The sequence below is a fragment of the Chlorocebus sabaeus genome, chromosome 9 (assembly GCF_047675955.1).
Source record: "Chlorocebus sabaeus isolate Y175 chromosome 9, mChlSab1.0.hap1, whole genome shotgun sequence".
Classification (NCBI taxonomy): domain Eukaryota; kingdom Metazoa; phylum Chordata; class Mammalia; order Primates; family Cercopithecidae; genus Chlorocebus; species Chlorocebus sabaeus.
This window is the reverse complement of record NC_132912.1, coordinates 33,736,113-33,749,021: the sequence shown is the minus strand read 5'-3', so window position 1 is coordinate 33,749,021 and position 12,909 is coordinate 33,736,113. Positions and strand designations below refer to the sequence as shown.

The following is a 12,909-nucleotide window of genomic DNA, read 5'->3' as shown; positions in this document are numbered from 1 at the left end:
GAGCTATGATCATGCGGATCTTGGTTATAAATAACAATCATAATCACAATTGATCTCTAGCTATGTTAGGTGGCTTCATATTCATTATCTCAGTTAATCCTGAAAACCACCTTGTAAGACAGGGAGTTTTATAATTCTTCTTTCATGGAAGAATATAGCTAATAGAGTTTAAGTAACTGGTATAATGTCACCTAGCTAATTAAAGGCAGGAAGAACAAGACTCGAGACTGCTGACTTCCAACACCTCTTAAGCAATAACAGAAAAAAAAAAAAATCTTCGTTTTCCTGCAGAGAGTAAACTTATTAGGGGATGGCTGATATTTGTGGTTGCTGCCCAGTGGAACTTTTGCCAAAGACTGAAGAGTTAACAAACCCTCAGGAGAGGCAAGAAATGCAAGTCAGGAAATGAATCTGCGGCAGCAGATGGGGTCTATCTGCCTCCTTGCCTCATCTCTTAGTTAAGGAGTCTTAGTCTGTAGCAGAAAGAGGAAACTGTTGCCAGCCCTCTGCCCATCCGTCACACGGCTTAGTACTTATTGAACCCTGATAAGGCATCAACAGCACATCAGTGAGGGTCCAGCCACTCACTAGATGGGACAATAAAAAATAGAGGACTAGCTGCAGACACAGAATCGTGACAGCAGGAAAAGGAGGGGACAAAGCATTAGTTACTAGGCTACTGGCTCTCTCCACTCTAGGGATATTGCTGCATTATGGAACAAAAGCTCACGTGCAGACGCCAGAGCTACAAGAGCAGATGGTTTTTCAGCTGGTTGCAGTGGTCGACACAGGCATCTCAATGAATGTGGCTGTTCCTGCATCAGCTTCTGCTATTTCAGAAACAGGGCAGACACTGAACAAACACTCTGGCAGCTCCTTGGCAACACTCTTCCCTTCACTGCCCACCTTTCCTCCCCCCAGTGTACGTGTGAGTGCCTGTGTATACAAGCAGACACACACCCCTGCCAAATTACCTTTATAAACTGTATCTGTTTACAGGGAGGCCTCTTGGAATAGGAAAGGCATCGGATTTAGAGACAGAGATAACTGGGTTCCAATCCCATCTCTGTCACCATGTACTATGGGCCACTCTAGAGTCTTTAAATTCTCATCTGTCAAAGAAAGATGCAGTCCTATACTTTGGGGGAGCTCTGAGGATAAAGGGAACCAAGGCAGGTTACTGAGCTAGCAGTGTGGCATACCGCACTCAATGAATGCTGTTCACTAATACTTCTGTTCGTCACTGCTTCAAGAAATGCTGAGAAATCATTTTATTTCCACTGAAAAACTTATTGGAAGAAAACAGGTATTCTCCCATTATTTAAAAGCAGTATTTTATAACAAAGGTAGATCCTTATCTCAGCATAAAAAGTTTATTTAAATAAATCATGAAGAAATCAAAGAGAACTATAAATAGAAGAAAATGAAAAGCCATCTACACTAAGAGACATAGAATGCTTTGGAAAGAGAAGTTTCAGCTGCTGGTTCATCTCCTCAGAGTGCTGAAAGTGACTCTTTCAAAAGGGGAGCCATGTTTTAAAATTTTATCTTTAAATTAACATACAGTAAAATGGACTTTTTTGTGGTATGCAGTTCTCTGTGTTAAAATTCATAGAGTTATTCACCCAAAAAAGCAACTCTAGGGTATGTTTAAAAATAAAATGAATTTTAACACATCAAGAGATTCATGTACTCACCACACCATCAGGATACAGAGCTTCCATTATCGTAAGAACTGAAGGGAAGAAACGTGGTGCTGTTTCGCAAACATTCATTGAGCACTCACTTCTGCGGACCCTTGTGCTGGATACTAGTGAGGAAACGCTGAACGACAGGATCCCCACCCCAGTGCACCATTGCTCTTGGAGAGAAGGATCAGGAGGCTTGCAAAGTATCTTTTTTTGTTTTTATTTTTACTATTTTTAGCCAGTCAGATTTTAGCAGTGGGGTGTATACACCGACTTTTGTGACACTAATAAGTTCTGATAACCTACTACCATCGAACCAGCCTATTTTTATTTTTTTAGAGATAGGGTCTCTCTTTGTTGCTCAGGCAAGAGTGCAGTGGTGTGATCACAGCTCACTGCAGCCTCGACCTCCCAGGGCCAAGCAATCCTCCCGCCTCAGCCTCCTGAGTAGCTGGAATTACAGGCACATACCACAATATCCGGCTATTTTTTTTTTTTCTTTTGAGACAGTCTCGCTCTGTTACCCAGGGTGGAGAGCAGTGGCGCAATCTTGGCTCACTGCAAGCTTTGCCTCCCGGGTTCACGCCATTCTCCTGCCTGAGCCTCCTGAGTAGCTGGGACTACAGGCGCCCACCACCACGCCTGGCTACCTTTTGTATTTTTAGTAGAGACGGGGTTTCACCATGTTGGCCAGGAATTTTTTAAATCTGTTACAAAGATGGGATCTCACTATGTTGTCCAGGTTGGTCTTGAACTCCTGGCTTGAAGCAATCCTCCAGCCTTGGCCTCCCAAAGTGCTGGGATTATAGGCGTGAGGCACTGCATTTGGTGAAAATATTTTAAAGACTTCTGAATATATTCATTATATATATCTTCAACTTTTTACAGCTAAGAAGTGTGAAAGAGCCCACTGAGATTGAGAGCCAGTCTTTAGAAGAGGAAAGCATCATTTCTAGTCCAAATGTCACATTGCATAAATGACACAGGCATGTTAACAGAGGTACAGAAAGCTAAGTGTCTTCACCACATCACACAGATGATCAAGAACCAGACAAGAGACTAAAACTTTGCTTAACATATCTGAGAACTCAATAAAACAAACATTCTCTTCCTTTTACTCCCTGTTGCTTTTGCAAAGAGTGGTATTTCTTTTATGCATCAATATAGACAAATTGCATTCTAGAATCTATTCTTTATACGAGTTTATATCCAATTTAATAACAGAAGGAAAAAGAAGGGTCTAAGTATGTGCTTAATATGTTACTTTCCTGGCAATATTTGAGGCACAATACATGAATCTGTTGCCCTTACTGTGACACACAAATGGCTTAGATTCAGAAAAAAAACACAACCCTCTCAGTGACAATGGTTGTACTGAGCTGGCTGTGACTGAGAAGCAACCACAATGTCTGGCATCCTGAGAGGCTAGAACTTCAATTCACTAAGGTCTGCACTTGAGTACAACCAAATGGGCACAGTTACCTCTTGCTAACGCCCCCACTCCACCACCCAGGCCCCACTGCCAGCTGCAGCCCCAGTGCATACGTCCCCAGTTTCTCGCTTTGCCTGTGCCAAGAAAATATGATGGTTTAATTTTGAAGGTCGTTTTATGGCACTTTGGAGTGTGGGTACACTGCAAGAGAGAGACAGCTCTGTTTCTAGTTGCCTCTGCCAATAGATAGAAAAGCAAAACACTTCAATCTATACGCCAAACCACTGAAGAATGGAGGCAAAATGGATTAATCACCCATAGCTCATACAGAGAAATTCTCATTCTAGACACAGATCAAATGAATGGCTGTTCTGAGGTTAGTAAAGCTCCCACTGACTCCTAGCCTTCTGCATTCAGCTGCAAAGCTTCTGAAGCTTTCCAAATACAGTTGTCCCTTGGTATCCACGGGGGATCAGTTCCAGGACACCCCGTGGATGCCAAAATCCACGCATGCACAAGTCTATTATATAAATTGGTGTAGTATTTGCATATGACCTACCCACAGCCTCCTGTATAGTTTAAATCATCCCTAGATTATCTATGATACCTAATAAAATGCAAATGCTATGTAAATAGTTGTTATACTGTGTTGTTTAGGGAATAACAAGGAAAAAATGTCTGAACACGTTCAGTATGGATGCAATCATTCATTCATTTTTCCCAGATATTTATGATCTGTGGTTGGTCAAATTCATCGATGCAGAACCCTTGAATGCAGAGGGCTGACTGTATATTCAGAGACAAGTACCATCAGGAATCCACACACCTGAGTTCTATGGATCTGTCAATGCCTGGTTTTGCAACAGCAGAAGATATACTCAAATTATAGAATAGGGATATTGTGAAGACATTTTGTTCACGTGCAAGGGAAGTTTGGGAGATATCTAATATCTTTCAAAGAAGGTTCTAAATGCCTCAAAGATGCCTCTCATGTTATGATTAAAACTCAGTGGCAGCTAGATTGTAGTTAGAATTTTCATAGGAGTTCTATCACTTGATTAGAGGTTTCTGAATAGTAAATGTGTTGACTAAGCCTAGATCTCACTTAGCAAATGGAAGGTATGTAGAAAGCTAAGCACATCAACATTTACTGATAGTGTTGACAGTACTGATGTTAATGATAGCATATTCCCTTTTCAAAGAAAGTTGCAAGTACTGTGTGGAACCTCTATTAACCTCAGTAGGGAAGGCACCAAGTTCAAGAGGCTGAAGGAGAGACCCAGAGGGAGCAAATGACACATGGGGTTTTATTAGGGGCTTACATACAGGAAAGAGAGTCCAATGGCAATGGGCTGGACAAGACATCCGCCTTACATATGGTCCAGTGGTGGCAGGCTGGACAGCATAACCTCACAGGACAGTGTTGGCAGGCTGGGTAGGAAAACCACAGCCACTTGCAAACAGCATGCAGTTTATACAGCATTTTCACTTAACACCCTCCCCTTAACGACCTCCACCTCGCAACCTTCATTTAACCCAAAACTCAGGGCCTCAATCCCCCATACAGCTTGTGTTCAACAGAACAGGATGGGGGCGCACATGTTCCTCACAGACAAGGAACAAATCTCTGGGTTGGCTACTCCTGGATGCCCTACCTTGAAACACACATTCAGATGCATCTGCCATACAGGATCATCCTAAGGGTGTGCTTATGTTATTGCTATCAGATACCTTCCCCCTACAATAAGAGGATCTGAATTCCTTTTCAAATTATCTTTCTTGATGTAAACATGAGCCAGAATAAGATTTTGAACTCGTGGTATATTATGGCCTCATAAGCAGAAATGTGTAACCTCGTAAGTAGAACACTTGTTTATTTGGCAAACTTTGGATGTGCTTCTCTTATACCTAATTACAAGTCCATTAATTTTTATAATCATATTAAAGAACTCCAATAAAACTTTCAATGACTCCAGGGAAAGGTAGTTTTAGACAGTCAACCGTAATTAAGCCAAACGATTGTACCTGCATCATTATAGCAACTATAGGGAGTAATTTGAGTCTGGGGATGATTATCGTCAAAAAAGTTGGAAAACAACACACTGTAAACCTTTGCATCATAAGCACATTTCACCAACATCAGCCTCAGGGCTCTAGTGAAATCAGTTAGGTGTGTTATACACTTACTGGAAAAAAATCTTTGATTTTGTATTTCTCAATTAAGAGACATCTGATGCTGAAGTCACTGGGACTTTCAGGTGAGAATCAGCAGGAAATGAGATCTTTAACACCTGTTTGTTGAACTTGCCTAATCTGACTATATTTAGCCCGTTATGCTGACATCTGAACTCAATTGATATATTCCTATGCTGGCTCATATTCCTATGCTGGCCTAAATTCTCTTCACATGCTAGATAGGCCAGGTGAAATGAAAAATGTTTTCATGCATTAGAAAACAAATTAATAAAGCATTCAAATCCGTCTGCAGAGTTTTTAAAAAATGATTTTAAGAAAAACATTCTCCTCTGTTCACTTTATCCGTTTTCAGAAGTCAAATCCACAAACCTTAATCCCATATGAGTGCAGTGAAGTGTCAGATGCAAAGGCAAGCAGAGGGGCTTGAAGTTTGAAGGAAGAATGCCAGGCTCTGCGAAGAGGAAGTGGGCAGCCAGGAAGAGGGTGCGTGGTGAAAGCCTGGGAGCTGGAAAGGAAGAGGATGGGTAGCAGAGGCTGAGTCTGAAAACGAGCAAGGACTCACCTCCTGCGATTCCTCTTGCCCCTTCACTTTCCTAACTTCCTCTGGGGTTGAGAAAAAGCCACATATCTCAGGATTTTGACTTGTTTCTGCTGTGGCTATTGTGCGGGCGGCAGGCAGAACACCTCAGCATATGCTCCGGATAGAGTGCCCCCACCCCCTGGGGCTGGGCATCTGAGGGCTGCTGCTACTAAACCACAGCAGCTCATGGCTGAGGACGCATGCTGATGCTGGGAGAAGGGGCAGCACCCGTGGCGGTGGGGGCCGCGTGGATCATTTAAAAACACCTTTCACATGTATAAATCACAACAGTGAAGCGTAATTTGACCGCCTCTTCACTTGAGTCCCATGGAAGGGAGGAGAGGCATGGTGGGAGGTCCCAGTGCAGGTGTGGAAGGTGGCTGCTGGGCCAGGCGGAACAAGAACAGGGCAGTCAGTGGCACAGGCTGCTTGCTGGTCCAGGGCTCTAGCACCCCTGGCTATTCACTGCACCTCTTCAGCACATTGGGGTATGAAACCAGACTACAGGTCTCAGATGTCATTCGCTACGGTGACAGTTTCAGCAAATCCAGCACGGGGCGGGGGGGAGGGGTGGGTGGAAATAGGAAATGGGCAGCGTTTGCCTGGAGTGAGCCCCTTTTATGGCCTTCCTTCTGCTACTAAGATTTGTCAGCTCCTACTGATGCAGGGCAGGCAAGCCCCAAAACTGGGGCTTAGCCCAGGAAGGCTCTTGGCAACACTTGGGCAAGAACTCCAGAGCCAGTCAGTGATAGAAGAAAACAGCTTTATTGAGGACGTAGTGTTCAATCTCCCTGACTGCTCCTGCAGAGCAGAGCTACCCCCTGGGCAGTGGGTGGAGAGAAGCAGCTCGGGGCAGTTCTGCAGTCATGTTTATACCCACTTTTAACTACATGCAAATTAAGGGTTGGGTTATTTAGAAATTTCTAGAAGAAGGGTGGTAACTTCCAGGTTGCTGCCATGGAAAGCAGTGGAAACTTCCAGGTTGCCATAGCAATGGTAAAGTGACATGGCACTGGTGGGTGTGTCTTATGGAGAGGTGCTCTCACCACTTCTGTTTCAACCAGTCTTCAATCTGGTCTGGAGTAAAGTCTCGCCTCCTACCTTACTACTAGATCAAGGTCTTGTCCCATACAGTCAGAGAAAAGCAGTATCACCTACAATTCCACAGGATCAATCCTGGACTCTAGCTTACACAGCTTCATCAACCGACAAGCACCCTAGCTGTCACGTTCTGTGTGCCCAGCTTTAAGCCACTATCCGCCATGGTGTGTGCTGGTACACAGGTGTGCTCACCTGGGTGTGTGGTTCGGGTGGCTGAGAGCTCTCTGCTTACAGTTTAACTAGGAAAACAAGACTTATCAAGCCTGCATCAGCAATTCACGCCTCAAATACTTCCTCCTTTATCTCACACAGGGGCTCATGATTAGTTAAGATTCAGTATTCTGATTATCTCCCATTCAAATGGTTGGTTTTTTGTCATTCTTGGGTGGGGACAAAAAGGTAACCAAATATGTTTTTAAAATAAGCACAGCAGCAAGTGTTTTCAATAAGGAACCCTCACCCTAACTGCTGAGAGATGGAGCTGATTTCCTACATCTCTCAGCATTAAATTAAATGTAAACAAGTCAGGACACAGAAAAAGTGAAACCCCAGCCGTGGGGTTCTGGCAAAAGCATTTCTGATGGTGGAAGTGGAACAACTGTCCCTGGTCCTCAGATGGAGTGTCAGAGGTCACTGCAGGCTGGGACACCATAGATCAAGTTTCACTCGCTTCAGGACAAAGCACGTTACACAAATAAGGCATAGAATCATTCAAGGATTAAATTTGTACACTACCTTTTCTTTTACCAAGATGATATTTTCACCCTTTTTACAAATCCCCAAAACCGCACACTAATGAAGAGATACTATAAACTTTATGGACATTCCCAATTGATATTTACCAAGAGTTTTGTTTCAAATCTCTTAATCCCTATTTTAAATAGAAATAACCAGCATGAATCTAGTTTTTAAGGTGACACAATTTTCTTTAGAATGAACAACATTGAGGCTTTATTAGAAAACCCAAAATTACTGATTTTGACAAGAATTCCTCCTGTCCTTTGTCAGAAAATTAGACATTTTTTCTGTCAAAAGAGGCTGTTATCTAACTTTCTGTAAAACAGAAAAAAGTAATGAGTTCTCTCCAGAAAATATATGCCTGAGCTTCTCATGCAAAGAACATACCTTTCTATTTCTCAAAACTTGAATACTGTCTGCGGTGTAAAACAATGGTAAGTGCCTTTGCTAATTAATAGGCTGCTTTAGCTACAAATCAGCAGAACTGCATTTTTTCGAGACATAACCATGAACACATGATTTACTGTTTTTCTTATGCATCTTTGAAAAAATAAAAGTCTCTGTCGTGGACACAAGTCAAATCAGGTATCATGAACTACTCTCCAAAGTGCAAATAATAACATTCATTAAAGAAGAAGTATTTCAGCGAAGAAAAGTAATTGACAATAAGGATGGTGCCTAAGTGAAGACTGTCTGCAGGTGGCCTGAATGTGGGCAGCAGAACCAAATTATAGAGGCTTTGCATAACTAGTTATCCAGTTGTTCAATAAGAGAACAGCAATATTAGTGACTTCTCACCTAACGTTACCAACACGTCTCTTCTATCTTCCATCTTATGAATCCTTGCCAGGACCACTAGGGGAATGCCAGCCTTTCAGTACGTTTTTAACAAGGCTGTTTACTAATAGATCACACCTCATGGCACAGGCATCTATAGTTGATTTCTTGTGAAATCATTTTGCAGAGGGTTAAGGATGCAGAGGAGAGAGGTAGGCAAAGATGGCTACAGAAATGTGTTAGGCATGACCCAACAGTTCCCTAGAACTGCTCACGCAGGGCAAGCGTTCAGGAGACAGGAGTGGTACCACCCAGTGATCAGTCTTGTGAACCTCAAGAAGCTGAGGGCCATCAGAATCCTCGGCAGCCAGGTAGCTATCAGCATGGTGTGGGGCAAGCGCTCTGAGGTCCTTTCAGACATTTAATGGTCGAGGGTTTTGATATCATTGAACAAATTAAAAAGGGAGCCCACAGTTCTTCAATGAATATTAAATGTTTGAAACCTCTACAAACAGATATGTTAGAATTACTCCAAGAATTTAAATACCTCAAGTTCTTTAAGCTTTCAGAAATATACTTGTCCAATAGATACATGATGGTGAAAAGTTAAAGTAATAGTATTTGAGAATGACCATTTTAATGCAAACTAAAATTTCACATATAATATTCTGACTAGGAATAAAAAAAGTAAGGCAAAGTAAACTTTAACTAGAGGGAAGAAGATGACTTCAGATTTTGTTTCTACTTGGGTGACCTAGAATCCCTTCTTCTTTTAATTCTAATTCTTGGGTCAAGAGATGAACAGCGCTTTCGCTGACAAATGAACTGGTTGTTTGAATGAGAAACAAACTTCGTTTCACAGGAAATTTCTCATCCAAAATCTAGCGGAATATTTAGTTGGAGGGTTATTTGGTTATCAGGAGCAGGAGCCCCAAGGATTCTTTTAATGTCATGCTATTAAATATTCTCGACATGAACAAGGCAGAGCTGATGTGGAGATGTCATCGGGGCAGTATCGGAGTTTCAGCGATGAAGAGAACTGCTTCAAGAAGTCAGGTGTAGTCAATTCTGTCTTCTGTGAGATGAATTATATTAAAATTAATGTTAGTGTGTTGTGGGGGGCAGTCAAAAATTAACATCTTTTATAAATGGAGAAAAATATTCCTCAATTCAGTTTTCCTAACCAAAAGCAAAGAAACGGGTCAGAGAGACAGGGGTTCAAATCTTGGTTCCCACCAATTACTAGCGATGGGGTCTTGGCTGAGTCACTTCTCTAAGTTTCTACACATTCTGTGTGCTGTAGTGTGGTTTTTTAAAAAAGTGCTCACCTCACAGGGATGCTACAGAAACCAAATGAGAAAACACATGCAAATTCTTGGGAGAGAAAGCATTTAGTAAATGTTAGCTATTATTAGTTATCACTAACATTATTATTTTAATCACAAAGCTGTTATAATGATAAAACTGTATCAGGTAAGACGTTATGGACAGAAACCCAAAATAAGTCACCACTTTAATATTTATATGTCAAGTTCATCCTCAGTTACCAAAAATCTTACCTAGTGGAGATGAGACTCATTGAATTTCTAACATTTATTTTATATATTGTAAATTTATAAAATTAGCCACATATTACAAGGCTAGGAAGAGTTTTAGAATTCATACCAAAATGTGAACATGTGAGTGTTTATGAAATGTGCTCAATGCGAGGCCAGAACTAAGGACTTCCCAACATACAACATATAAACACCTATCTTCTCTGTTATCATCAATGCAAAAACAGGTCATGTGGGTACTCAAACATGTATTGTGCATGTATGCATGTGTGTGTGTGGTGCAGGTGGAGGACAGAAGAGGAACTGGAAGAGTATAAGGAATATCTGAGTTTTCTTTATCAGTAAGCTTGTGGTTTAATTCCTCTGTGACATGTTAACATAAATCAGAACCACTCTTTCACGGGTGAATTGCCCCACATACTTTGCGTGTGGATGTTGGCTGAAGCATTTAGTGGGCTGAGTGGCAATGGGGAGTATTTCTTTTAGACACCACCTTCTGCACTGGAGCCGGCTGGCCTGAGGAGTATATGCAACAGCTCAAGGTGTTATGACTTTTCTACATACAAGGAGGAGAGATACATCCAGTGGTACAAAGTGGAAATAATTGATCATTCTCTTCTGACTGACACAGTAGATATTAACGATCAAAAACTTGATATGTGGGAAGGTGCTCAGACTATTCAACAAGAGTGACTCTAACTCTGTGGTCTCCTAGAGGAAGTTCACCACGTCACTGTCATCACAGCCATGGCCTGGACTTGATTCTCAGGAAATAGGGTGTCTGGGATGATTTCAACCATGGAACTTCTAGGAAAACTAGAACTCAGTGCACAATAGTCATTTAGGAATACAGACAATTTCTTCCTGACTTTTCTTTTTTTTCTTTTTCTTTCTTTTTTTTTGAGACACAGTCTCACTCTGTCGCCCAGGCTGGAGTGCATCGCGGCTCACTGCAAGCTCCGTCTCCTGGGTTAGCGCCATCCTCCTGCCTCAGACTCCAGAGTAGCTGGGACTACAAGTGCCCACCACCGCACCTGGCTAATTTTGTGTATTTTTCGTAGAGACGGGGTTTCACCGTGTGAACCAGGATGATCTCGATCTCCTGACCTTGTGATCCGCCCGCCTCGGCCTCCCAAAGTGCTGGGATTACAGGCGTGGACCACCACGCCCGGCCCCGACTTTTCAACACAGTGTGGTGGCAATGGGTTGGCTGCACACTCTCCTATGACCCTGTGTCCCCAATATTAAAGGAACGTACTGTTTTTCACTGTTCAGGTGACACTTACCAATCATAAGGGAGGAGAGGTGACATGTTTATGGGCTTAGGAGGAGGGAGGAACTGTGTTTGCATGTGTTATCTCATTAACACGGATTAACAGAATCTACTTCACAGGTTGATGTGAGAAATGAGAACAGATACACAGCTCTTCGGCCTGTGACGGGCTCACGAAAAGCACCAATAAACATTTGCTTTCTTCCCTGGACCCTCCATTCTTGCATTTCTGTGAGGGCCAGTGAAATCACCTCCAACCAAGAGATGTGGAAATGTGTCTAGGGTCTTAAAGATAAAAAGGGGGCTGCATAAGGATTTGGGCCCAGTTCTGGCCCATCTGACCCCATAGCCCAGGTAGGCCCTTGCCTCTGCCAAGTCACCTCCTACAAAGTGTGTGTTTCCTCTTTCAGATCACAGTTATGCCAGTGGGAAGGGAATGAGGAAACACTTACAAATGCTCAGGACTGAGTGGGGCGTATGCAGAGAGGAGGCAGAAGAAAAAGGGAAAGCAGGAAACGACAGAGGAAGGGAGCAAACTTCTAGTTAGAAAATGGAGGCTGGGCATGATGGCTCACGCCTGTAATCTCAGCACTCTGGGAGGCTGAGGCAGGTGGATCACTCCAAGTCAGAAGTTCGAGACCAGCCTGGCCAACATGGTGAAACCCCATCTCTTCTAAAAATACAAAAATTAGCTGAGCATGGTGGTGGGCGCCTGTAATCCCAGCTACTGGGGAGGCTGAGGCAGGAGAATCACTTGAACCCAGGAGGCGGAGGTTGCAGTGAGCCACAATGGCACCACTGTACTCTAGCCTGGGTGACAGAGCGAGACTCCATCTCAAAAAAAAAAAAAAAAAAAAAAAAAAAGAAAAGAAAAAGAAAAAGGAGTAGAGATGCCTGTCCCTCTCCCAGGAGTCTCACTATCTGTGAGCATATCAGTATCTCCAGCTTCCCTGGGGTTATCCCAAAACATCTTCCCAAGGCTCTTGGTGGTATTTGGGGACACTGCACTTCCTTCTTTCCATCAAGAGAAAAGGCCACTTTTTGGTATATCACATAAGATGTTACTTCTTTGGAATCTCAGAGTGCTCTAAGCTTTTTTTTTGGCTCCCATATATTTCTACTCTATTTTGCTTCCATGTATATTTCTGCCCTTTCCTCCCATTCTTGCATCTACTAACTTAAGTATGCTCAAATCACTATTATCCTAACTTAACTGAAGATGCTATCAGGTGATCCACGCTGGGGAAATCAACACTTACCATCATGACTCCTCCGCCCACGCCCCCACCCCCCCCGCCCATGACTTTATTCCCCTGTGTTCCTACAACTTCTCCAGTAGAGATTTCTGAAACATCTCTAATAAAATCATGTCAGAACTTGAAGTCCTGTTATCTAGGTCATTCTTCCAGATCTAGTGGTTGTCAACACCTCTCTAAGCAGGCTTCAGTTTTTCTCATCTTTCCAGCCCAACCCCTGACAGCAACGTCTGCTAGCTCACATTGGCATTGTTATTTAGTTTTCTGCTCTTTTCCCACAGCTTTGTTTCAATCATCCAAAGGTCTGAATAC

General features: G+C 42.7%; 1 protein-coding gene across 20 annotated transcripts in view; it reads right to left on the bottom strand.

The window, feature by feature from the left end:
• Window positions 1–12,909, bottom strand: part of PARD3 (par-3 family cell polarity regulator) — a 714,326-nt gene that overhangs the window by 91,038 nt on the left and 610,379 nt on the right. The window lies entirely within an intron of this gene.